The sequence below is a fragment of the Strix uralensis genome, chromosome 11 (assembly GCF_047716275.1).
Source record: "Strix uralensis isolate ZFMK-TIS-50842 chromosome 11, bStrUra1, whole genome shotgun sequence".
NCBI lineage: Eukaryota > Metazoa > Chordata > Aves > Strigiformes > Strigidae > Strix > Strix uralensis.
In genome coordinates, this window is record NC_133982.1 from 25,663,434 (window position 1) to 25,691,177 (window position 27,744).

General features: G+C 38.2%; 1 long non-coding RNA gene across 1 annotated transcript in view; it reads left to right on the plus strand.

The window, feature by feature from the left end:
• Nucleotides 1–1,100: 1,100 nt before the first annotated feature.
• The window catches only part of LOC141948263 (uncharacterized), a 113,897-nt gene continuing 87,253 nt past the window's right edge, over nt 1,101–27,744 (plus strand). Inside the window, exon 1 of the long non-coding RNA XR_012630408.1 lies at nt 1,101–1,162. This is a non-coding gene — a long non-coding RNA (uncharacterized LOC141948263). The remainder of the gene's footprint in view (nt 1,163–27,744) is intronic.

Here is a 27,744-nt window from a genome sequence, read left to right on the forward strand (position 1 = left end):
CTGTGAGGAATGCAGATAACTTTGTGTTTGACGGACATTATAATCCACCTCCAGTTGCCAAATTTATTGCAGCGGCATAGAGAGTGCCCTCACCAGGCGCGTGCTGAAGCTTCTGCCCGTGGCTATCATCCTGGAAGGAACTTTGAGGCTGGAAGGAGGCAGAGGCACTGTGGCTGTGTGGCAGGGGCCATGGACAAAGCAAGCTTACTGTTCCACTGGAAGGGAGAAAGAAACCAACTATGATTTTTGGTTTTGCTTAAAAAAATAAAAATAAAAAGTAGTCTTGGACATACCTAGGAAGTAATAGAGGCAGAATAGAAAAGGCTACCTATAGTTTTGTCTAGTTTCCTTTCATCATTTTAAAGACAGCACAATGTTTGGTCTACACCTGTGCCTTGCACTGGTGAAGCCATGCGGGCACCTTCACTGCCCTGTCTCCTTTAAGTTTCAGGTATTGTCCCCTCTGCTGATGTAGCTTCATTCCTTCATTCTCCCATGACTTTTTTGTCTTCTAAGCCTCTTGTAAACTGACTGTATTTCTCTTACCAGGCCTGGAAAGTGGAAAGGAAATGAGCATATTCTGCCTCTATAGAGAAAGAATGAAGGGAAATAAGGAAAATAAATAACAAATCAGGAACAAATACGTAGTTTTCTCTTTTCTCCCTATTTTCCTATTTATTCCTTGGAGTGTAGGAATAAGTAATTTCTCATTTCCATCACTAAAAAATGGTGCTAGCACTTTAAAATCAAGACCACATATCCCATGGTTGCCCAGGGCATTTCCCAGGAGTACAAAGAAAGAGCTCAGAGGTTTTGAGAAGGCCTGTCTCTGGGGTAATGTTTAACAGAGGTAAGATTGTTTTCAGTTTTGTGTCTTTGTTCTGCAATAAGTGTAAGATAATGCCCTTCACAGAAGTTGATAAAATTGAGGTGAGCTGAGTTAATCCTTCAAAGAACTCTGCTACCTTCCCACCTCTCTTGCTCCATAGAAATGTATGTTTCACTCCAAGTTTTGTTAGTCTTTACTGCACTCCTATCTTACAACGTGAGTCTGGAGGGACAACTGATGTAAGAGACTGATTTCTGATTCTGTGTTCTAGATACTGAAATACAGGACTGCTCTTCTCTCTACTGGTTGAAAACCTTTATATTCTGGTGGTAGGTGAGTGCATAAAAGCACATTTCTGCAATGCTTTGTCTGGGGGTTAGAGTAGTGCTCTGCATCAGATGGAAGTAACCTCTCTCTGATTTACTCATGTGGGCTGTGTGATCTGATACAGAGTTATCATTGCATAAGTACATAAATTATTAATGGTAATATCTAGTTCTGTTTCTGTTACTGCCAAAGCATTATTTATTTCAGTAACTCTATGTGGCAGTGGGTTTCACAGGTTGCATGAAGAAATGTTTCCTTTTCTTAGTTGAAAACTTAACTAAATGAAACCGGGCTCTAAATGTGTGTATATAACTCTTGACCTTGCATTCTGAGAAGTGGAGCAGGTCCTCTTTTTTCTTCCAAAGATCTTCACTTGATTAAAAAGTTTTCATTGCCTAAGTTCTGCTAGTCACATCACATACAGCAAAAATAAACACACCAGCTGATGAATGGAGGACAAGTTACAAGGCTAGGAGAGGGGGGGGGGTGTCACCTACATCTGCACAGGAGAATTAAGGCTTATTCTTGCTTTGTTTCTGTATGCAGTTATGTTTCTTGCAGCCAAGCTGAACTTCTGCGTTGAAACACATAAATTGTGTATATGCTTAATTTTAAATACAAGGATAATCCCATCACTTGCATTGAGTTAATTTGTAGGATTTTGTTGAGTCAAAGCTTTAATCGCACACTTTTTTAACATCCTGCAACGCTTCAAACAATCATCCAGGCATAGGATCTTTGCATTGACCTCCTAATGTAACAGGAGCAGCATTTGAGAATATTATTTTACTTAAAAGATTTGAAAATGAATTGAATTAAAAATAACTGTGAAATGTTTTCATCAACAGAAGTCTAAGTATATTTCAAATTAGAATAAGCACCATTATTTTCCCTTTACACTTGAGGAAACGCAAGCACATAGAAGTTAAGTGCTTGCAAGAGTATTAGAACCAGGGAAACTTCTGCAGGTCTTGTTAGTTCATCCTCTGAATCCAGGCCAGAGCCTTAGCCACAGGCTCAGACTGCTTCAGAATTCTGGCTAAATATACTTTTGTATATTTTCCTAATTCTTACTCCTCAATCAAATTAGATATAATAATTAGAGGCCCAGTCATATATGTCTTGAAGATTAGGAAAGTCTTGATCTTGAGTTTGCTCATAAGAATGAACCTTCAATTCCCAGAAGTTATCTATAATTTATTGTGTTTTCCTTATTTCAGGTGTGTTCTGTTTCCCAAGCCTTTTTCTGTGAACCTATAAAAGAGAAATAATTCTACTACTTAACAGTTTGATTAGAGGAAGGTTAACCTGGGGGTGGGTTAATTTTTTCAGTACTGCCTCTTTTTAGTCAATGCCCTTGATTCTTTGTGTGATTATCTGGAAGTATCACTATTTCTTCATTTATGGCTAGGTTACATACTTGGGGGGAAGAAAACAGACTAGCACTGGAAACAAAAACTTTTTTTTAACAACATGGCTAATTTAACAAAAACAGGCTATTAATGTAAACAAAGATATTCAAATGTTTGTTGGACCTACATGTATTTGAATCATTCTGTTGAAAGGATTTGAAGGCCAAGCTTGTATTCCACTTGAGACACAGTAGTGACAGAAAATGATTGCACTTCATTTGGGTATTTCTTCAAGTTACCCAAAGGCATAATATTTGCAACCCCTACTTAAATACCTGATGAAATTATTTAATTGTAAGGAAGCTATTTCACATTGTTACGGCACTGTATGTCTTCACATTTGACAAGTACCAGCATTTAACCTTTTAATTGAAAATTACTTTGGCGATCCTGCCAGAAACTGGAAACTGAAAACACTAACCCCCATTACTGAGTCATGTAACACAATAGGTACAAAGTCAGATGTCCTTGACGGGCACACTCTGGGGCTGTGTGGGTGGGAAGTTCTGTGTCCTTCCAGAATGAATTTCCTTCTGCTGCAACGACTGCTTACACAGTTTAAGGATTGTTTCATTATTTCTATATAGATATGTGTAAGAAGATAAATTGATTATTCCCCCTTTGTTTTTTTGTCTGGGATTTTGGAATATGTGGATTTTTATACAGGGCAGGGAAGTGAGGGGAGGGAGACAGGGAGGAGAGGTATTCCTTTACATCTTCCAAAAGAATTTGAGTTGGAAGGTGGAATAAGGTATGGGATTAGAAGATCTCCAGTAGCAATGGCTGGGCACAGCTCAGGTCATGCAGCCACTGCAGTTCCTAAATTCATGCAGCTCCAGACCACACCACAAGGGCTGTGTAAAGTTTTCACTTAGTTTTGTGAAAGATTCTTAGTTAAAAGTTGCTCAGTGTTACTGTTTTGTCTGTAACCATGTTTTCAAAAGTACTTTGTAAACATGGACTTAAATTGCTGATGATTCCTGACAGTTCCAGTGTTGTTATCTGGAGTTGGGTACCCAGATGCTGAGACAAAGGAGATGTGTTTTCAGACCCTCAGAGTGTTTTGGCTGTTCTGAACACTGAAGCGATAGGAAAAGGGAAGTTAAAAGTCCACAAAGCAGGAATTTTTACTGTGCTAATATAATTCATGGAGACGTACCAGGATTACCCACTGCCAGTTAAAGACTTTTCAGCATTGCAGGCAAAACTAGATTTCACTGCCTTGAGGAGGACAGGACCTGGGCCGGATCTGAGCGAGAAGTGGGAAGTTAAGGTTGATTTGGGGAACAGAGACCTAATGAAACAGATCTGCTGTTCTCTGGTGCTTTGAAGATGGTGACTGCTGTTGCTTCCTTGATACTTCTTCCTGCCTTTGATGGAAGTGAAGGAAGGAACAAGGCTGGCGTAATAAAACAAATCTTGGTGTTATAGCTGTTTTGCCTTCATTGCATTTAGTTGAAAAGAGTGAATGGGTTCAAAATTTAATGACAGATGGAAAGAAGGATAGAGCATCTGACTGTGTAAGCTTCTTCCACCTAGAAGACCAGTCTGAACTGAAGAAAAGTTAGTTTTAACTCACTGTATTTAAAATTCAGATAGTGCAGCTTAAAAACCTGTGTTATTGTGAGCTCTTTCAAATAGAGGCCAATTTCATGAGACAGCATGCATGAGTGCTGAAAAAGCATTTGTGTAAAAATGTGAGCCATGGTTTGATCAAAGTAGAATGCATATAAACTGATCTCATGCAAATTCACTTGGAAAAGCGTGCAGTGGTATAAACACTTTCCGGAAGGGAGACTCAAGTGAAGTGAGGAATTGTAGCTGTGTTGTTTTCCAGCCGGGTAGGGGAGCGTGCTGCAGCTTTTAGTGACTTGACCTGGTAACTCCTCTTTCCATGGCTAAGTTTCATGGAGTCCCATAGCTGCTGGGTGGTTATATATAAAGGCTGGAATTCTGGTTTCTAAATACATTCAAACCCAGTGTAGTATTTAAGTGGAAATACAAAACATTTAAAAAAAATAAATCTTGTAAGGAAGAATTCAGCCTGTCAATAAACTGAAGGAGTGTAAATATCCTGTGAATGGGAAGTAATAGGGGATATTGTGTAGAAGTAGGGTTTAAACTGTGATTATGGGAATGGGAAGGAATACACAAAACTTGGCTCTGTGAGTGTGTGCTGCGGCAATACCTGCGCCAAAGTAAAGGAAGCCTCTGCAGTTAGATCTAGAAATAAGCTGTAGTTAGTTAGTTACTTGCATAGGCCTGTCACATGGCTTGTGACATCTTACTTGTGTTGTGCATGTCACACGCAGATAAATTTTGCGAATGGGTCTACTTATAGAATTTTGTGGTGCAAGTAACTTTGTTAATGCTGCATCCTCAATCAGATCAGTCATGTGTCATAGCAGAGTTAGGCCACAAGCTAGTACCTGTCAGCTTCTCTTTTCAAATCTGGGTGTTTTAGTCTTGTGACTAAAATGAAAATGGAGTGCTTCCCACCACCCTAGCTTTACTAACAGTTTCGGTTTTGTGAAAGGTCAGTGCATGAATGTGTCTTGTAATGTTACACATTGCCTTTACTCAAAAATCCACATGCACAGGGAAACTGACAAAACAGTTTATTTTGGAAAATTAGTAAATCCAAATGATGGATACCATGTGTCAAAATAATCCTTGGTGCACGTGCTTGCATTTTCACATGGATGTTTTTGAAAATTATACTGTGGAAACTAAATAGAGAATCAGTTTGCCAGGGAGCAGGCTTAAGCCCCTTTCCTGTACAGACTGCAAGATGTGGTCTCTTTCACTAAACATGGAAGCAAAGCAGTTCCATCTTTAGTTTAGCCCTTTGCTGTTGTTCTCCAGAGGTGCTGAACAAGATCTAAAGGACCAGTTAGTGGAGTTAGACAGAGGAGGATTAAGGCTGAAATTTCAGAACTAAAGATGTGAGAATAGCTAAATGGTCCTTGGGATTCATTTCACATCCCTTGAACACTCTGAAAACTTGGTGCTTAGTTGAAGGCGGTTCATTTCTAGAGCCAGTGCAATCCTAGAGCCAGTGAGATGGGCATCTCTGGGAGGCGTTTATTTGATGTTCATTCTATATATTCTAAAAGGGAGGAGGTGATGGAGTATGTTATAGGAAAAGTTCTTGGCCTCTAAATGCTGACAACTATAGCACTGTTTAAATGAGTGTATAGTCTTTCTCTTATCTGCTTGCTTTAAAACCTTAAGTAAATCTCACGTGAAGCCGTTAATAACTTTCACCTTGGTCAAATGTGAACGGAGAATGATTTTGGGGATGTTGAGACTGTGCTGCTGTGTTTGATTACATTTCACTGATGCTTTAAGGACAGACTTGCATATTTTTATTTTTTTTTCAAGAGCATAAATACAAAAGTGCATGTAAGCTCTTTGCTGAACCTGTCCAGGGTGATACATAGCAAATCTTGAACTGGAAGAATAATGCAGAGTTCCTGAGTTCCAGGACACTGAAGTAACCAACAATGTCATTACCTGGGAATAGAAGGATAGGGACTCATTTTGGTTACTTTCTTAGGTGTTTTGAATATAGTTAGTGGAACATTTCTGCAAATAAGAGTGTTTTGAAGTAGCAGCAGTCTCTTTCACCTGCATAATGCCCTACGTGTGGTAATATATGTGGACAAAAGGTTGAGGTCTCTTTGGTAACAAGGTCCTAGCCTGCTTTTATTTTGATTCTGGTTAATGTTTGCTCGGTGAGCTGGGAATGGGAAATCCACTTTTGAAAGCATCATGTTAGTATCATGCTGACAACCAAAATCTCTTTTGTGGAGACTTAAATTTGCTCAAACATCTAAAAAGTTTGGTAGAGTTGGGTTTTCAGTCCTCTTCCTAAAGTAGAAATAGGCTTACTACTGTCAGTCTACACTGTTGCCATGAGAACAGGGCATTGCCTGCCATTTTCTTTCTTATATATACCTTAAAAAAAGATGCTGGGACTGTAAAATAAATTACTGTTTCGTAATTTAGCTTTAAGCAAAAGGAATATTTCAATGGTGACAGTTCTGGAAATGCTTTAACTTTTAAATGCTGACACCAAATAATAAGTAAAACCTTGTGATTAATGTTTCCAGAAGGGACTATTAACATTATCCTACATCTGTTCATGATATAATCTCCAAATGAAAAACACTCACTTTAAAAAAAAGGAAAAAAGAAAAAAAGAAACCCTAAAGAAGTATATGTTTATGCAGCATTTCAGTGCAGACTTAACTCTAATGTGTGGACATCCTTGGTAAGACTTAACCAACTAATTTTTCATCTGATCATTATTTAGTCAAACCTCTATGGTACTCCTGAGGTTGCTTAAATTTCATTGACAACATGTCGTTTCATTTGCTGAAAAATGTGGTCATTTTGAATTATACTACATGAAAGAGCTTTTTATTACTTAGAGTAAAATTAGCCATCTTATTTGATGAAAATACTTAATGGTAGATCAGGCATAAAGTTCTGTGAAACATCATTTCATAATTAGTTCTTGCTGATGTATTGTATTTGAGATTGTATAGGAGGGTTGTTTTTTATGACTAGGAAGAATTTGCAGGAGTTCCATCATCTTTTAGGAAACATTCAGGAGTACTGAAGCAGAATTTGTAGAACATATGGCAGGAAGTCATTCAGAAAATAATTATTCTGAAAATAATTACCTGTATTGGTTGGGAATAATTTACCTGTTTAAGACAAAAACCTAAACTGATGTATGTCACCAAGACAGCTGTATTAATTTCAGTCTGTATGTCTTGATCTCAAATTTTACTTAATGAATAAAAGTTTATGGAATTCATATGCTCTATGAAAATGTATGCTGAAAAATCATCCTTTTTTTATGCAAGGTGGTTTTTTTGTTGGTATTAAACTACAGTTTGTACCATGCCAAATACTTTCTAAAATGTATAAATTAGCATTTCTGGTAGCTTTTTTTAGATTCCTGTTGAATAGTCATTTTGACCTCTGTTGAGTGCTATTTGCCATGAAAAACCGATTCACAGTTTTCCAGTTTTCTTGCTTTAGCTAGCATAATAAATGAGTGATAACCTAACAGTTACAAGCAGTACCACTTATAGGCCACTGTTTGATTTTTTTTTTTTTTTTTTTTTTTTTTGATGATGCATCTTTTACTGGATGCCGTTTTCTGCTAACATACTTTAGTTTCAACGAACAACGCTGTTGTGGTTTGGGTACAAAAGTGAGGTGCAAATTGTAAGGCATGGAATGCAGGGTGCATATTGCTAGGTGTCTTACACAGATTTATCATCTGCATGTGGTTAATACTAAATCTGCATGTGCTAAAATACTGTCACAGGTGGTGTTGAGTATCATCCATGAAAAAAATGAATGTATCTTCAAGATGAATGATAGAAGAGGAGCAACAGGTTCATTAGGAATCTCAAAATCCCCATTCAAGTGTTTAAAGTTAAATTAATGCCTTTATTCTTTGCTTGTGGTGGCCATGCTTCAGGCTAATTTCTCTGTTTGCTAGAAACCAAGCATAGTCCCCTTTAAAATCAGTTGAGTTGAAGGTCGTTCCGTAATTTATCTTGCAATACCATTGTTCTAGCCTCTATGGATAGATCAAGATTTATTCCAAGTAATTTTTGACAAAAAAATCTAGACAACTCTGGACACAAGACTGTCCATCGTACTTAAGCTGCCTGAAATCACCTTCATGGCTTTGACAGTATTTTAGTGATCAAATCTAAGCTTCAAATCAGGAAATGTTTTGTTTAACTAACTGCTTATATAAGACATGCAGGGTTTTTTAAATTTCTCTCTGTTTACACGTATACACACACAACTTGCGTATATTATATGCATGAAGTTCAGTAAGAACAGATCAGATTACTTGTCTTTCCAGGAAAGAGTATGTTACACACTTTATTTATGTCAATAAGGAAACAAAGTTAAAACAACAATTAAGATAAAATTTATTCATATTTTTCACATAGTTTCTATCCTCAGTTATTGAATTAGAACAGAATGAAGACATTGCCATTTGGGGAAATACATTTCTCCATATATAGGCATAGAACTGTATTGAAGAAAAGCTTCAGGTTATTTTACTCTGGTTACAAAGTAATGTCTCAGGTACATCACTTCAGCTTTGTTGGAATGAATGAACATATATTGTATCTGATCATAGGAGATGACATTCAAGTTATTTGATTGTTTGTACCTGCAGGAAACCTATAAAGAGAAAGCTTCTGTTTTCTGTACGTTCTGACCAGACTGCTGTGCAGTGTGGCTCAGGTTGTCATCTTCTAAGCTGTAGCTTGGGAAGTTTGCACTGTTTCCTTGCTTGGTGGTTATAAAAATGGTTCTAATAACAGTCTCTCAACCTGCTGAGGGCTTCATAAGTTCATTATCAACAGAATTTACTCAAAGGTCCTTCATGGAAAAGGGGAACATTCCTGATGAGTAAAAAGAAATGGTGATTGTCATGTTTTCCTACAACATATTTCTGCAACCAAGGTGGAAAGTGTATGGTTTGGGACCATACAAAACCAAGGTGGTTTGGATGAGATGTTGGGGGATGTGGTGTAGGGGAGAACTTTATAGAGTAGGGCTGATGGTTGGACTCGATGATCCCAAGGGTCTTTTTCCAACCTGAATGATTCTGTGATTCTGTGAAAGAATATTGTTGAGGTATTTTTAGGCTTAACTCTACCTGCATTGTTTAAAGTTAAATTTCAGAGGAACTTAAAGTAATGGTTGCAGAGGAAATTCAATTCCACCCCCACCCCCCCCATCAGCTTAAGCAAAGCTATTTAGATATTTTTAAAAAATAATCATTCATAGCTCTTTCTGCCACTCTGGAGACGATGAAGACTTTAAAGCTGTAAAGTGTAAAGAGATACTTTTTTTAATAGACAGAATTTGATGGCTAAATCTGTTTTGGAGGGAAACTGCAACCAGATGCACTGAGAAGAAAGTACATTTTCGTATATAAATGCAATGGTGAGTATGAGTTACTGTGGTTGTTATGCTCATCATAAAAATAAAGTAAATAAGACAAATGGAATGGTAAACTTCTGCCTAAAATGGCCTTGTGTTTTAAAACAAACAAACAAAAAGCTATATGTCTTTTTATGAATGTCATATCCTACAAGAAGTTATGACTGTCCTTAGGAAGCTTGTTAACAGAAAAATTGTTAGCCTGCAACAAATGCTGCCAATACTAGCAGAAAATAATGAGCATACTGTTGCCAGAAAGGATGGTGAAGGTTCAAGATGACTTTTTAAGGACTGAATTTATATACAGGACCAGTGGGTTTTGTACATAGCCTCACCTGCATCAGCATGGAACTAAACTCAGTACTGTACCTTTCTCTGGTAAGTACCTGAGTGCAATAAAGGTTCGTTTGGCCTTGATACAGGGTACAGATTGGTCAGCTTAAAGGCTGGGTGTGGTTGCTTCAGCTGACAGATCTGACAACGCAGAGGATGTGAGAGAGAAAACTCTGTATATGGGATCTATGAATGCAGACTAGCTTTCTGTTGAACATAAGGCTAAAGATGTTATTATCCTCAGAGTATGCTTCAAGAGCAATGGCTCTTCTAGATAAAAAGTACTGTGTAATGCACCCACTCATGATATACCCTATGTAGTGCAAATCCTTGAAACATAGATCTTGTACATACTAAGTATCGACATAAAAGTACACGGAGTTAGATATAACCTTGGATTTATAGTTGGTAGTTCTAGAAAGGAAAGGTTTCATGTAAATGATTTGATTCACGTGAGTAGAATGAAAATTGGGAGACAGAATGAATGCATGGGGAAGAAAAGTCTTAAAAGTAAGAGGAGCTGGACTGCAGAAGTGGCGAGTGCTTTGTTGCCTGGAAATTCTGAAATGAGATTCAGAGAAACACTTGGAAATACGACTATGTGGGACCAATCCTATAGAAGCCTTAAAAATTACAGATCTGGATAATACAGCAGGTCTTCTGAGCTCTTTCCCAGTTTTAAGAACTCATTTTTTCAGTGGACGGATGCTAGATTACCACTCTGTCAGGGTAGTCTCCATGTAAATAGCTACTTTTTAGGGGATTTTTTGAGAGTTCTTTGCTTTCTTTGTAATCCTCTACACTTTCAGGACAAAGGATTATCTTGGTGTGTTTGAAACTGACTGGCACATCAACTCTAGTTCTACCTAGAACAGCATTAGTAGTAAAAGCCAAATGTATGCACACATTTTTAGAAGGCATACTTACACAGCATTTGTGCATGACAAGAAAAATAGAGAATATGGTATCTTCCAAGCAGGTTCTGAGCAAATATTCTGGGCCTGAAAAAAGTCTGCTTTCCAGTCTGGGTAGGTGTCTTGTTCTCTCATGTCTTATACCTAATTTCTCTGTGTGGTTGCCCTGAATACTGGTACAGGTCCAGGTTTCCATTGATATAAACAAGAACAGAATTTGGCTTTTCATTCAGCAAGTCCAGTTTAAATTGGTGGAAGCACAGAACTGTGTTATTAGCATTTAGATGAATTGCTTCAGGTTGACTTCAGAATAGTAAAAGTAAGTAGAGTTTGATCCAAAGTTGATAACTGGTTTGTACGTCTGTGATGTGGACTAAAGGCCAATAAGGGTTAAGAAGATAGAAGTCCCAAATTCTCCTTCATTTTACCTTAGATAAATCTGAGCCCAGGCCTCCAGAGGTGAAAGGCTAGCACATTAACTAGAATCTTAAATGTGTGCTTCAGCACACAAACCTGCAGTATCTTTTGAAATCTATGCAGGTTTCTCCTGCCTGCTGTGCGTAATTTCAGAATACGCTGTCACCATTAAAGAAAAAAAACAAGTTTGCTCTTTCATCTGTGCACCCCACGGCACCGATTGGGGGAATCAGTCCCCAGGCTCCCCTAAAATTTGTGATCTTTGGCTCCTGCTGTAAATTGATTCCGTGCTGTGCCTCCTGACATGTGAACTGGGTAAAATCCATTTTGAAGTCTTTTAAAACCTGGCATTAACCCTGTGGCATCCTCTTAAGTGCCGATGTTTTCTCATTATATTATTTACTGGGAAGAACTTGCCTTTAAAATTCTAGCAGCATTGCAAGCTGACTTGTTAAAATCTCAGTATTAAAGATAGACGCTATAGTGTGTTTTGAATTTCTCCTGAGACCTGATGTTGGGAAAAGTGAGTTCAATTAGTCATGAGTGAGGTGAGTGCCTCACTACTGTGCAAATTGCTTTGGGACCATTTGGCCCATGTCTACTCATGATCCTCCCCCTCATAAATACAGATGTGTAAAGTAGTCAATATTTTGTTTAAGCTTATCTTGGACTGATTATCTGAAACACTCAAAATTTTTTTTTGCTTCAGTGCCATGTAATAAAAAGACTGTTAAATTTTTCAGATTTTGTCTTCTGTTCTTTTATAGGGAAAGTAGTAATGTCTTTTGATCACATATGTCTCTCTCTTTACATCTATTCTGTATGACTTGGTTCACTGCCCACTGAAATGAAGTGGCCTTTGGGATTACAACATAGTAATGTTTTACTCAAGAGTTTGGGACAGGAAGTCAAAATGAATAACTATTTGAAAACTTTAGGGATTTTTAAGTAGCCAGAACTTAATTCCAAAGAGAACATGGCTTTGGACAGAATAGCAAAACCAATAGAAATTCTTTAATTATAGAAATGAGATGCAACCCTGGAGTTACATCTTAAGACAACAGTACTAGCAGTGGAGTACCCTTGCACTATAAAATCATAATAAAAGGAATTTGAATTCGAACTGATGGTCTTGCATGCTGGCAGTGGTTGCTTGCCTTTGTGCAAAGGACTAATTGTGAAAACGGCCTCTCTGTTCTTTAAGCGCTTACTCACATTGGTTCTGTTTTTAAAAGAAGAGCTGAACTTCTCTTCCCTTCAAGAAAGCCATGCTCAAACCAACTGGACAGTAACTAGAGCAAGGTTTTGAGAACTTGCCAAAGTTATGTCTTGTCTACTCCATCTCCATGCTGCTGTTTATGTAGATGTCTGGCATACAGTTTAGTTGGTAGCAACTGATAAGGCATAATACTGCTTGTTGTTGTATACTAAAAGTGAGGTGAAACTATATTTCACTTTTCCTTTGAGGAAAAGGTTGGTAATACAGGACTTGTCAAGACCCTTTCCTGTGTTTGATAGCTTTATCACAGCCCCAGCTCGAAAGGTTAAATGTTTTGGATTACACAGAATGTACATTATATGGAGGGCTTACTATAAATCAACAAGGCAGGTATGTTAAACACAGAAAAATATCTACAGCTGTTCTCTTACTCATCCTGCTTGTTATTTAACTCCGTCACTACCCAAAGGAATATTTTTAGTTGTACTGTCAACAGTTTCAAAACAAAGAAGCAACTACAACTGGCAAATGAGGAACCCAGCTGGTGCTATGTTTAGGCTCCCAATGAATATACTCTAATCCTGACACCTGCAAGCTATTTAATCAGGATTTACAATTGAACATGAAGGATGAGAGGTCCAGAGGGCTGTGTTCTTGGTGTTTTGATTGCAAATGATGGAGAAAAACTTTGTTATCGGATGTTGTAGTTATTTGAAGTTTGGTGCCCTCTAACCCATGGGGGACCAAGAATCATTTATCACTTCACAGCAAAAGCCAAAAAAAGCCACTATGGCTTACACACTAGCATTCTCCTTTAGCTTTTCCTGTATTCCAGTGTAAACACGCCTTGGATTTATGAACAATGAAAAACAATTTCCAGCAGGCATATGGAAAGGAGAGGTTGTATGGAAAGTATGCATTATCAGTTCTGTGTCAAACTGAAAAATCACTTTGAACTCCTCAGCACCGGTAATGTACATAATGATGAAATGTGCATCTTTAAAGATGTGAGGGAAATTGAATTAAACAAGTTTTTTTTAAGAAAAGACCCTTTTACGTAGTGTGATTCTTGAATCTCAAAGTGGCATTGTGTCAAGGGTGAACAGCTCCCTTCATAAAGGTCTTCACTGCTCCTCCTAAAACCCTGTTTCCCCAGACAAGTGACATAACATGAAGGAGTTTAAAATTTCACTATACCATCTTGTAACAAGCCCAGATGTGCCATTATGTTGCAGTGCTTGTTTATTTTATTTATTTACTGAAGGTTTCTAAGACTTCTAGCTGAGTTCGTGACAATTAAACTCATCATTCTGGTAGTAGCAGTAGTATGTATACAGGCGGTGTGTATGTGGGGGGTAGTATGCTTTTCTCTTGCTGCGTTGTGCTGTCAACAACATAGTTATGAACAGGGCGGGTGTGGCGTAAGTGACACCCTACAAGAAGTGGTTAGTCAGCTGTCTGAAGTTGTTAGGTAACAATGCTGTTGCCTCTGGGTCTGATCGGATGATGTAATGCCTGTAAGTTATTTTTTGTTGGTTGAGGCTATTGTGTAACTCAATATCCTGCAGAGGGTTTGTATGGCTAGAGTAACAGAATAAGTTGGAATTTATTTCTAACTTGATTATGCTGTTTGATTTTGTTCTTAATTCAAAAGGGGGAAAAAAAGGTATTTCTTATTTTCAAGGCAAATAACTAGTGGGGACAGCAAAAAAGTGCTCGAAGCAGTCATCTTCATGGATTCTGTAATCAGCTGGAGGCAGACTGGGGGCAGAGAGCTTTCCTCCAGAGCATCTTGTATTCTGGGCTGCTGCAGGTTGTGCTGGCCCGGATGATCCCAGAAAGGCTCTTGTGCGCTATGACCCCTCTCCTGTGCTGCTCCAGCAGGCCTGTCCTGCACAGGCCAGCAGGCGGTCTTTTGGGCTTTAAAGTTTTACTTCACAGCATTGACTACAGAGAGGGACTTCATCTAGGGTCTCTTCAGACTTTTAGTTATAACTGCAGAAACAAATATTTTGGCAGAATGACAGCACTGCCCCTTTTAAACCAGATGCTCTCATCCTTTGACATATGGATGGATGACATTGCTTAGGCCGTACTAATGATACAGGATCTTCAGTGCTTGTTGAACTGTTGCACTGAAAAGAAATTAAAACTGCTCCCTGAATTCTTCCTCAGCTTTCTTTACCTGTTCAGAATTTGCAGTTCCTTTATTCCCACATTTCTTTAAACAAGAGACTATGCTTTCTACAAGTATTCTTCCTTCTCTCTCAACATCTTCCCTCTAGTCCAGGCATTCAGATGTTGGTGGCATTGACCAAATATTTCTTGTGGTGAATGCTCTGATTACAAGAAGGCCATCTCTCCTGAGGACCTGCCAGCTTTGCAGACTTGCCCAGGGTTCTTCCCTTAGGGAATTAGCTGTTGTCAGGCTCATGCCAGCTCAGTTCTCTCTGGAGAATCTCCATTACAATCCCTCTGGTGTCCTTTGGTACTTATTCAACTTGACCTTCCCTTAGCTTGTTTGTCATATCCACATACACATTGCATGCACTCATTGTGCTTTTCTGTTGATTCCACAATTTAATTGCTACCCCCAACTCTGTCAGATTAATACAATACTGTCAAGTAACTTCTGCAAATAACTTTTTTGTGTGGAGTTATACATGCCATTGTTTCTATGGACAAAGGAAACAATGCTCAGTACTGTCTAGGGAACTATAATGTGAAGATACAATAAAGCCACACATTCTGTTCTGATTGCAGCTTTGCAGGGTGAACAGGTTACTGCCCAGGGGCTCTCTTCTGTTTCTTTTCCCACTCCCTAGAGATCTGCCACGATAACTTTGTGTGTAAATGCTCTCTAGACTATCTGAGAAAAAAGTTATGCATTTATGTTTAAAGTGTTTATGCTAACCTAGTAATTTTAATTGAACTAGATTAGGAAGCAAGTAGTGGGACAGGGATCCTGGATATGCTGGGAAGCAGCTGGGACCAGTAACCTCTTTACTTGAATCAGCTGCGGCCAGAACAAGACTGCTGACTTCTATATCTCTTGGCACTGGAATAACAGCACTCAGGTTGACTTTTTGCACCCTTGAACTCTCATCCTGTTCATCATGTCTGTGAGATCGGATATAAGGTGTTTTCCAAGGCCATTTATGTAAAGAATGAGCATTCTCAATTCTAAACCTGCATTTCTACAGTTGTATTGCCTCTCTGAAAGGAGAAAGCAATGTTATTGCCTAGAGTTCTGCTTCTTAAAGGGCTCTGTGAGGAATGCCACTCATGCTACAAAGATGCAGAAATAGCCTTTTTAGAACAGAAAAGTCACTTAAGATATGTGGAAAAAAATGAATGGAGACATGAGACAAAGAAGGGTTAATCGAACGGAAAGTGTGGTGAAATACCAGAACTGCAGCACATCTGACAGATAAGGAGCCTAAATGACACACACTCTACCGAGAAGTGAAAACTTTCTTATTTCAAAGATTTGCCTTAGACACACCTATTTGGTAAAATAGCAAAATTCTCAAGTCATCTTTTTTGTAGCTAAAAGAGATGTTTAGTTCCACTGGCACGCTGCTGAAAAATATCAGTGAGGCAGTTGGATATCACATCAATAGATTGACCTACATGCTTGAAATATTGTCCGTCCTTCCCAGCTCTATCATTTCATCTGATAAAGTGTTCTGCTTCATTCCGGGAGTGCTGCCTTGCTCACCACAGTTAACAGCAACATCACTGCCGCAGCTTGAGATATATCTGCTGTGACAGTGTTTGAAGATCTTCTCTGGTGCTAGCTGGAGTATTCCAAAAGACACTATACCTCAAAAAAAAGTACTTTGGGAATAATTTGTGTTAATTCTTGGGCAAACACATCAAAGTAACGATGATTGCTTACAAAGCAAAGCATTTATAAATTATCTTAATTCCCAGTGGTCTGCCATTAGAATGATGGAATGCTTGATAACATGTGTTGTTACCTTTGGGCTCAAATTTGAAAATGCAAGAATGTTATGCTGTTGCTTTTGCAACACCTAGTAAGGAGGGGGAATCTTTGCTGCTTTACTTAGTAAATGTGCTACAGTACTGCATAAAATGATAGAATTTATTAACGGCTCAGCAGAACACTGAATTTATCAGTTGTGTTCTCCATTTTACTAACTTAGCTGCTTTGTTATGTAGATATACCTTTTCCTTTTTGAATAACATTTTGGAAAATACTAATAGGGATGGTGAAATGTGTTTCAGACCACATCCCATTTAAAGGAATAACTTTTATCTTAATGTGGGGTTTCAGATTTAGTGTTACGGACAGACACATCAGTTCAATTATTTAGTTGCTCAAATATATTGACAAACTGACAAGTCAGGAATAAATCCCTTTCTGTTTAACTAAGGGTTGTTAATTACTGCGAGTTTCAACATATGAAAATGAACTTGACTTTTTCTTTTGAACTCTGTCTTCAGAAGTTCAGGGTGGGGGAAGCACAGTGTTGATTCAAGAAGGCTGTGAATTCATGTACCTCAGCTAGATTATCACTTTGCAACATTGACAGGTAGTTAACAAAACAAATGGCTTAGTAATGCATGAGCTGGGTTCTGCAGTTTCTTCTCAACAACCTGACATGTCCAGTGATAGAATTTGTTAGCATTGTGAAGGAGAAGCCTCTGTCCTTCAGATATTTTTATTTTTTAAAAAATATTAAATATGGAGGAAATTCAAATACATGGTGCTTGTGGTATCTAGTGTTGAACTGGATGACTTTATAGTAAAGGATCCTTTACTTACAAGTATTCCTGTTGACAAGTATCTCTCTGAACAGAATCTGTTCTGCTTTGTATGTATCTATGAAAGATTTTTGAAGATTAGGTCCAAATTACTGATGGGAAAAATAAGCTTGAGAAAATTATTTTCTTGTGGCACAGGAGAAAATATATTCATTCCAGAGTTGCTCCTCAACAAAAACTCCTGACAGACAAAGCAGTGTTGCTGGGACAGATGCTTGAAGTCTTACAAGGAGCATTTCTGTGAAGGGTTTGTAATGTCTAAGTATTTCTCTTGGCAATGACATAGCAAAGCTGATGATGATTGTGAGTTGTATGGCTTTATTTACTTTCTGATCCCAACAGGAAGTGAGGTATCAGTATGAGTTACTTTGGGAATAAAAATTTCTCAAGCAATATTGAAGTTGTATGTGGGTACTGTGTGGTTTCATGTTTTGGAAGGTAAATTGCATAAAGTAGCAGAAATGATCAGGTGGTTTGAGTCTAGAACTAGTCTGTTCTGAAAGCTGACCCTCCCAAACCAGATGAAAGTGGATATGACACTAGCCAAACTGTAAGCTGTTGCCTTCGCAAAGTACCATGCCCTAATTGCATTGCTAATGAAGTCAAATAAACCCTGGCAGAACTTTGATTTTTAGCTAGTTAGGTACAAGGTTATGGTTCAGTCTACAGACAAATAGATAAATTCATCACATGGGATAATTATCTGCAGAGATAACATAAATCTCAACGGTTTACAGTGTTTTGACTGGAGATTTTCCATCTTCAAGCAACTGTATGTATAAAGTGTAGCTCTTGGGACAGCTGTGTGCATACACATCTCTCTCTCAGTGAATTGCATGTAGGTATTTTCTCTTCTGTAGAACAGTACCAGCAGACAGAAGCATTTTCCACGTTTTGTCCTCCCTGCTTTTCTCTTTGTTTTTTTCAAAAGCAAAAAGAAAAAGGATAGAGAGAAATAGGAGTATAAAAACCAAATGTCAGTATAATTTTTAATACAGATTTTAAATGAATGATTAAAAGTAAATGAAAAATTATTTGCTTTGACATCAAAATAATTTTGAAAATTTAAAAATCCATTTGAAGTATTTATGTTTTTCAATCCATTCTTAAACTGATCTTTATATATGTCTTTTAAAACTTTTCCAAGCTCCAAGTGACTAGAATGAGTGTCAAGTTACTCTGTGCTCTCTTACCCCAAGAACTCATGATCAGGCCTTCCAGAAACAATTGTGGCTTTCTCTGCTTCAGTTCTTGAGTGAGTCTTTCAAAATATGTTGCGGGGTCCTGACTTTTTAGAAAATGTATAATGTACATTTCCTAAGAATCCAATTTGTTTCAGTGATCATGGTTGAAAACATAAAAATTTTGATCAGAACATCAACAACTCCAACTGGAGGATTTTCACTGATGTTACTTCTCAGTATATTTAAAATGCCTGAAGATAATCCATACATTCCACTTACAAGCCATGTAAATTACAAAGAAAAACCCAAATTCAATTTGCAGGCCTTTTTCCTCTCATGATATTTTTGATTAAAGTTTATTGTGGTTTATCAGAACACTGACAGATCCAAAGGCAACATGCTTTCCACAAGTACTGATGCCTGTAAAACCTGCCCATAGTACAAAGATCCTGATACAGCCTCTGATTAACAGCATGAGATATTTTTGTGGACAGATAGATCTGAGTTGGATCATACAGAGAATTCAAAAGAAAAACAAAAGTTTCATAAAAAGCACTTAGTATATATATGGGTAGAATTCATGCAGGTGCAGACATACAAGCACAATTTAAATATAGGGTAGGTAAACACTGCTGTTTTGCCTGTAGCAGATTGGATTGCATATGCCAGCTGCAGTTTACATGGTTTTCTTTATTCTTTAAAAAGTGCAATAGTAATAGATATCTTCTGCTACATCAGGGAGCTAGTGTTTTGATGGGCAAATGAGGAAGAATCTCTAGTAGATTGCATGTCTACACTCCAAAAATTTTGTATGAATATGAAATAGTAAAGGGAAACAATTGTCTCTCAGTATGTTTCAGTCATTAACTTGGATTAAATGAATATTAGGCTACTGGAAAAAGACCCAGTACGTTTGGTTTTAACTGTTTTTAATGCGTGATGTGATGGTGTCGGATAACGTTTGTGTGTTTGTTCATGTGTTGCTTGACCACATTCTGGACTGTCGGTATGGAGTCAATTTTTTTGAATTTTCATTATGACACCAGATGTAAAAAGCTGAAGAAAAATATGGGCTAGTTTCCAAAATGGCTATTCCTGGGCATATATCTTTTAAGCAACTATAATCAATACAACTTGTCCTGTTTTGATATGATGCCTTTCAAATTAGAGTCTCCAATTATTGAGATTCAGCAGATTTCCATAAGAGTTTGGGGAATTTCTTTTTAACCTTTGTAAAGGATTATTTATTACCGGAGCTGTTAGGACATGGGAAAAAAGCAGGGCGAATAAGCTTATTTGTTAATCATCTCAATAGCACGGGAATTTAAACAAATGTTACATATGCTTGCAAGCAAATGGTCAGCTTCTGAACCATGTGTTTAGTTAGCAAACTTCTGGTTCTCTGGTGATATTCTTTCATGTGCTTGCTGAGGATATGACTGTGCCTGCATTTCTTCTAAAGATGTTAACTTAAAAGCAGCATGACACTGAAGAGAAGTTGTCAACCCTGAGATTGCAACTATTCTTCATTATTCCAATGGCATTAAAAAAATCACTTCTTTCATGAGAAGAAATGAAAGTGTTAGACCATATGGATCTGCAACACATACTCCATGGCCTTGTTCCCATGGTACCTGAATTTGATAGAAAGTGCTGCTCAGCTGTATCCTAGCTTTTAAGGAGAACACTTTGTGCTTCTGTTTTTACGTCATCTTATGAAACAAACACCAAGCTTTGAGTCGGGGGACGCAGCTTGGGTTTGCTTTGTTGCTTTACTTCTTACAATCCAATTAGAATGTACACTGCCATATCTCAGTGTACCAGGGAAGGACTGGAGAGTTGGGTTCTGAAACACTCTGCTTCATTACTAACTGTGAGGAATACTCCTGCCAGCAGGAGAGCTTTCACGATGTAGTGATCTGCAGCAGCTTCTGTAATTCATTTTCTGGTATGTCCTCCCCTGTCATTGCAGTCTTCTCCCAACAAGATACAATCTGTCATAGCCAACAGCATGAACTGAAGCTCCAGACAAATTCCAGCTAAGCCTGAGAAAGCCTGCATAATGCTCTGGGCCCCCACATAGCATCAAGCTGGTGGTCTGTCTTCTCATGGTTTCACTGCTGTTGTGCCAGAGTAGTTTGATGAGAGCCAGTCTTGGCAAGTTACCCCAGACGGCAGTCATGCATTGCTGTTGCAGGGCAGACACATCGCAGTTGGGTCAGCACGGAAGGGGCTCCAGAGTGATCTCGAAATCCAGCAGTTGGCTGTATGAATACCTATGTGCTCTTTGACCTCAAACAGTACTTGACTGATAAATGACACAACAAAACTGTTTCAGAGATTCATGTGAGTAGCAGGGTAGAGTCTTTTTCCACAGAGAAAAACAATTTTTCAGGTTTTATGTTAAAAATGCTTGAAAAATGCTGTAAGTGTTTAATGCTGAAGAACAGGAAATGGTGTGAGTCCTTCTTCATAAGGCTGTTAAGTTGCCTAATCTTTCAAAAACTCCTGGGGAGTGGGTTACCAGGACTGTAACTGTGGTAAAGACTGGAAAGCAGGGCCATGTCTACCAAAATGAGAAATGAAACTAGAAATTGTTATTCCTGAATGATATTTTGAATCGTTCTGAATCCTGGATTTCCCATTCCTTTCTGTAGAGTCTTTAGAATAGGGTAGGAGTAGAATCCATATATTTTTCTAAAAATGTCTTTTGAAAACCTACATATATTAGAGAATGACAAGTTGAACCTCATTTCTCCTTGTAGGTTTTGCATGGTTTTTGGTAAATAGTCTAGGTGGAATATTATTAGTATCTACTCTACAGGATAGTGGAAGAACAATGAACTAATAGGATAATATTTCCTACTGAGTTGTATAGTTCTCCCATAAGCTTTTTCTTTCTGATGTTTATCCCACTAAAAGTAAATAACATACCTGGAGGGCAGAGCTGAGATGATGTGTTGCTTGGGTTGCTGGCTACACCAAGCACAGCTGTTCATGTTTGCATAACTTGGCCCCACACCTCTATTCAGCATATAGTCTGGAGGTGATGAGAAACTGCTGAGATCCCTGCTGAGGAACAGAAGAAATAAGCATCTTCTCCTTCACAGCTTTTATCTAAAAACAAGTTAATCAATATGCTAAACACTGATAGCAAAATACACTCACTTAGACTGATGTTCTGAGGAGGTCTGGAAGGCACCATTTGTCCACAGCAAAGCTTTGTCAAGGGTAAAATTATGTGTGGAAGGGATGGAAGGAATAAGAAGCTGAAAATATAGTTATATCTTTGCTTTAGGGGTAGGAGTTACCAAACAGTGACGACTGCAGAAAAGCATATCCTCATTGGCCCTTTCACATGTCTCTACCGCTGTTCAGTAAAGCAAGCAGGCAAGAATGGCTAGAGAAATTGTTCTTCATTTTTGCACTGAAATGGTGATTGACATTATCCTCTTCTGGAATGCAATAAAATGAACCTACTACACCTACCAAATTATTTTTTTCATAATCACTTCATGCTCCAAATGGCTCAATAAACCTACCTGTTTATGCAGTAGCTCTCATTTGGGGTGAAAGTGTACAGAATATTTTGCTGGGACTCTGTTTCCCTCAGGTTACAGTGTTGTGCCTAAAAGGATGAAGTGGTAGAATAGTCAAAGGTGTTATTTTGCCAGCATGGATAATTTCCATCATTACAGACCAGTAATTTCTTTCTCCATCATAATATGTTATCTTCATAAGTTAATGCACATTTCTACAGTAATCTGTGTAACTACTTAACAGATGGCTGGCCTGTTGGCAACATTGTCCATTTAGGCTGCACATGTAATACTTTCTGAGGTATGATGATCCTGGTTTTGTTCTCACTTTTGTTCCTGATGACTATTACCAATCCATTTTCTTTAATTCTTACTGAGCATTGAGTTGATATGAACAGGTTTTGAAAAACAGTGACTGAGAGACCTCTTTACTGAGAGGTAATAGCTAATATAGATTCTATTTATTAACATGTATAATTAAGGTTGGTTTTAACTTTTTTGCATTTCCTTGCATTTATCAAGACTGAATTTCTGTTATTTTTATTTGCACATTTAGTGTCATGTCACAAACACTTTTTTCAGCTCTTCATAGTTATTTTTAATTTTGTTTATCCTGAACTCTGTGCCATCTTACCATTCTCTCAATTTTCTGCATAATTTGGAATAGGTTGAACGCTACTGGTCCCAGCTGTTGGGGACCAATTTCTGCTGCAATTTGTGGTATAAAATGACAATTTGATCTCTTCTTTTTGCTTCCTTTTAAAGGAATGGATCTTTTCTCTTTTCACATAACAGCGGAGAGTCCTGAATAGTCTTTTCTAGTGTTCTGTGAAAAGTTTTTGGTTTGATTTCTATTTACAAGAGTCAGCTTGTTCTTCCTTCTATCATTTTTACCTGTGCACACCATTCTGTTGGCTCTTACAGTGTCAAATCACTTGCTCAGTATGGAAGAAAGGCTTGCTCATTTTTAGCTATTCAGATTTATCCTCTACCTTTTTTAAAAGCAAAGCAGCAATACCACTTTAATCCTTGATGAGATGTCTATTCTTCATGCCTCGTCTCTTGAAAAGAATCTATGCAAGGGTGACTTTCAATAGAGGTAAACAAGGATAGGATGGTGACAGTTAAATGTGAAGCAGTGTGTCTGATCCTATGGAAAGCTGATCCCTGGGGATCCCTTTGAATGTGGGATCCAGTGTGTTCAGTTGAGTTCCATATACTTAATGCCAACCTAAATGCATTAGTGATGGTAGTATCTCTTGAGGAGACTATAACCTAATTATCTACTATGTTCGTTAGTTTGAGACCACTTACTCATACTTAGTTACACCTATGACCATCTGTATTACATATATTTGTATATAATCTGTGCACCATCTGTATTATATATATTTGTGTCATCAAATGAGGGTGTCTGAATGGGAGTAATTAGAGACAGAGAAGTTAAGTGACTGTCAGAAATTCATACTTCAAGTCCCCTTAAGTGGAGCAAGAAACTACCATTGCTTTTCGCTTCTGCTCCTGAGGTAACCCTCGAGATTATGAATTGGGTAGAAAATGACTTAATTTGCAGGACAAAGCTCTCCAACCATCCTTTTCATGTGCCAGCATTACAGGGCTACTTTTCACATAGAAACTTAAATTGTGACATGATTTTTTTTTTAAGGTGGGAAGCTGATGTAAGTTATTTGTCTTGCTAGCTCTACATTTCCCTCTCTGCCTCCCCCTGCAGCAAGCTGCCTCCCCAGTTAGTCCTGCATGCATTTGTTATGGGCATGTTAAGCAAAAGCTGAAGTTACTGTCTTGTGGGTGCCCATCATTTACTCATTCTTTCTCAGGAGAAAGAGGTTCCTTTTGCAAGTTCCTGAGACTCATTCCTTAGTAACAAATTCCGTTTTCTACACAGCAGAGGCACTGAGATGATGAGTTCTGAGGAAAAGACACTCTGCATGGATTCCTGTTCTGCAATCAGTTTCAGGCTTAATCAGGAGATTTTTAGCATGGGTTCAGCACTGCACTAACATGGTTACAGGAAACATGGGTATAAACCCTAAACATTTCATTTATATAGGAAGTTATTAAATATTAAAGCCTTTAGTGTGCTGCTGCTGCTTCTGTGCGTTCATTTAAGATCCTCTAAGCAATTAAAATTACAAAATCAAGTCTCTATGAACTTGAAAAATGTTTTAAAAAACCAAACAAAACTAACACTGAAAGAAGCAGCATCCTTATTAGAAATTTCAGCCATTAGGATATAAAATGGATGTCAGTAGTTACTAACGCTCCCTCTATCTAAAGATGCATCAGCAGTTTTATGGGTTCATGTTCTGCCTGTTGTCTATTGCATTGCCTAAGAAACAACTTACTTTGTGCTATTGGCTGCAGCACCCTGACAGCAGACTCTTTTCGCTTGCATGTTCATGCTTCAACTAAAGATGGAATATGGAAGGAGTCAGTTTTGCAGTATGTGTGTGTCACAGGGTCAGCAGAGGAGAGGATTGTCACTCCCTAGCTGTTGTATTACAAAAACTGTGCATCTGGCTAGCCTGCTATGTATTTTAAAAGCTCCTGAGTTCCCACCTATGTGGTGCGTGGCTCACCCTGCCTTCACAGCTCCCTAGAACACCCACTGTGTTAATACATTTTCTTCACCAGGGCATTCACACACTCTCAGATCTGGATAGGCCCAGATGCAGCTGGGTGAGTCACCACTCAACTGATCCTGCTCTGGCACCACCAGCTGCTAAGGAGTAAGGGATGGAATAAAAGAATGCACAGCATAAGAGCACACAATTCCTGACTGTTTCACAGAAAGGGAAGACTTTAACCACTAGTATCAGGAAAGTATCACGGAGATTTATTAAATGGTTGAGTAGTCTCCTTAGAGAGTTGGTGGAGCATCTATTTGATCTATGTCTTAGGTGGTTAAAGCTAGATTGCTCAAACAACTAGAAAGTTTGCTACTGGAGACAATGGAGACTACATGCGATGGCAGACAGATAGATGCTGTGACCAAATAGATCTTGTTTCTCTTTGTTTCTTGACCACCAACTTTTAAAAGGAACAGTGTTTGTAAATGTTTGAGTAGAAGTTGGGCTTTTCCTCATCATCATAAATCTCCAGGTCTTTGTTTAATACCTCCCTCTATTGAATAAGATTCTTGTATGCAGACAGCTGAAAAATAGTTCAGAACTCACTGAAGATCTTAAAGTATATTATTTGGCTGGACACTTTAAAGAAGTTGTTCTGTGATAAAATTATTATAGAATGCTTATCAGAGAATAGAGGAATGCAGCTGAGGGGGTTTAGTTTGCCCTATTACTATGGATACACCGTCTGTATGACATAGAACCACTTTAGTGGTGAATACTTGCTCCTAGCAAGAAAAGAATACTGAGAAACCCTGATTATTAGACCACCACAATCTAATCTGTCTCCTTTCCCTAAGTTTGTGGTTAAAATCTGTTGGCATATGGCCCACAACATATTGCCTCTCTTACAGCAGAGCAAAAGTATGCAGAAGTATTTCCTCTAACAATCAAAGCTTCAGTGCAAAAGTAGTGACCCAAATTAACTGTTTGGAAGAAAAAGGTTAAAGGTGTTTTAGAAAAGCATTCCTGACCAAACTGAAATAAATCAGCAAACTTCACCCACACATCCTCCAAACCTGCAATCAGCAATAATTTCATAGAAATAAAACAAATGGATTGCCACATTCCTTCATGTCTATTACACTTCTGTCTTCATTGCAGAAATTACTCAGAAATGAAAAGCTGGAAGGAAACTTGGCTGTTGGTAATAGCTTTATCACTTGTGCTACAGCAAATGTACTCTCTACAGAAATTTCTAGGATCCACTGTTTCTGGTTCTAATAAGTATTCCCAAACTCTTCATATAAAAGCTTTAATGCTGTTTTTGTACATAATAGTAATGAATTAGGCCTCTGGATAACAAAAGTGTATTAGAGCTGCAGTTCAGTTACGCCTAACAAACTTTAGCCCCCATACAAGAAAGGAGCTTGTTGTTTAATGGAAGCACCTTAGCCTGCATTTAAACTGTATTTTATATAAGGTTAAGGTGCTATCTGGAACTGGGGCTTATCTTTAATATAGATTTTCAGATGCGCTATTTAGGTGAAAAGATCAGTAAAATGCATCTTTTATGAAATTCTGTGTTTAGCTACAAAACAAACAAGAAATGAAAATAAACACCACCGCATTTAGTGCTTAGTGTTGTAAGACATGAAAAGGGTGTAAGTGGAGGGTATTTTGAATTATAGCAGCATTAGAAAGATATGTCAACTATTGCTTTTATTTACTTCAGATTTATAGGAAAGGGATGAAGTCAGAAACTTCTAATTAAAGCTACAAAGAAATCAGTACTTTTCCTTCACAAGTATTAACCAGGAAGGGGAAAAAACAACTTGAGACTTGTCCAGAAGTAGGGCTGTGGAGTAGAAGTAAGTTTGACTGTGCTAGATTTTGTGTTTTAATAAAAGATGGATGTGAATGAGAGTTTATTTGTGAAGTGTTTTGCAAGAGATTTTGTTGTACTTCTACCTTTTTGCTAGGGAGGATATCTTTGGCTTTGAGGACAGTGGATTTGAAGATCTCTAGCCTGAAGCAATGGCATGTCAGTTTTGACAGTGAATAGTAGGAGAGGTAGTTGGTGTTGCATGTGGTAAAAAACAGGGAGAAATGAGAAGCTGAGACCGTCAACATGAGAGGTGGCATTTATTAGGAAGAAACCAAGTAGTGTACAAGCAGTTCTGTCATAGTAAAAGAAGAGTTCCTGAAGAAGGTCTGGTTACAGGAAATATTGGTATAGGAAATATTGAGAGTGAGAAATAGAAAGAGCTTTGAAGGCATTGCTGAAGAGTTTATTGTGCTCGGAGAAGTTGAGAGCATAGGACAGAGCCCTTTCCCAAGCAGGACTCTTCAAGAAACTTCTTATTTTTCTTAACATTGTGATATAAAATACAAAATGCTTTAAACTATTAAATGGACTACACCAATGTTTTTATTTTCAAAGCAAACAAAAATATTTATTAATTTGGGAGAGATACTGTGATGAATTCTTCTCACTCTCATAAAATGCACAAACTGCTTGAAAACACAGTGTCAATGTAAATACACTAGAAATGCAACATTTCAGCTTGAGCTTTGTGCTCCATGCCAGTGCTACCTTCCTGTAAATAATTTCTCTGAACAGCAAATTATTAGCATTGTCTTTTGGCTATTAGCTCAGAAGTGATGTCTGAAATGGACCAACAGGATAATGTAGTGATTCTCAATACAAGCAGAACCAAAGAAAAAACAGTTATTAGATGCTGATTCTGTGGTAGTAGTTTTGTGCCCAGCCAGGTGCCATGCTCTGTGTGGCACCCAGACTGGTCCTGCTCAGCAGAGTGAAGCCCCATTGTGTCTTTGCTGTCAACCTTTCACGGGTGCCATGCTCTGGCAAGGGGAAGATGGTAGCAGTGGGAAGTGGACTTTGTCCCATTGTTCGCCACCTCTGATACTGTGCATCCCTCTTCCTACCAAATGCTCAGGGTGGCATAAGGTGCTGCTCACAAGAGGGCAGCTGATGGCAGGAAGGGAAAATGATAATCTGCAGTCTATGCCCCACAGAAGAGCATGAGGGAAGGGAAGATGAGCAGGCCAACAGCTTTGGAGGTACTACCAGGAAAATGCCCCTGGAGAAGGTCCACTCTTTTAGTAAGGCGAGATTGACTGAGAGAACAGCATAGAAACCCTGCTCTGTCTTTGACAATCACTGACATT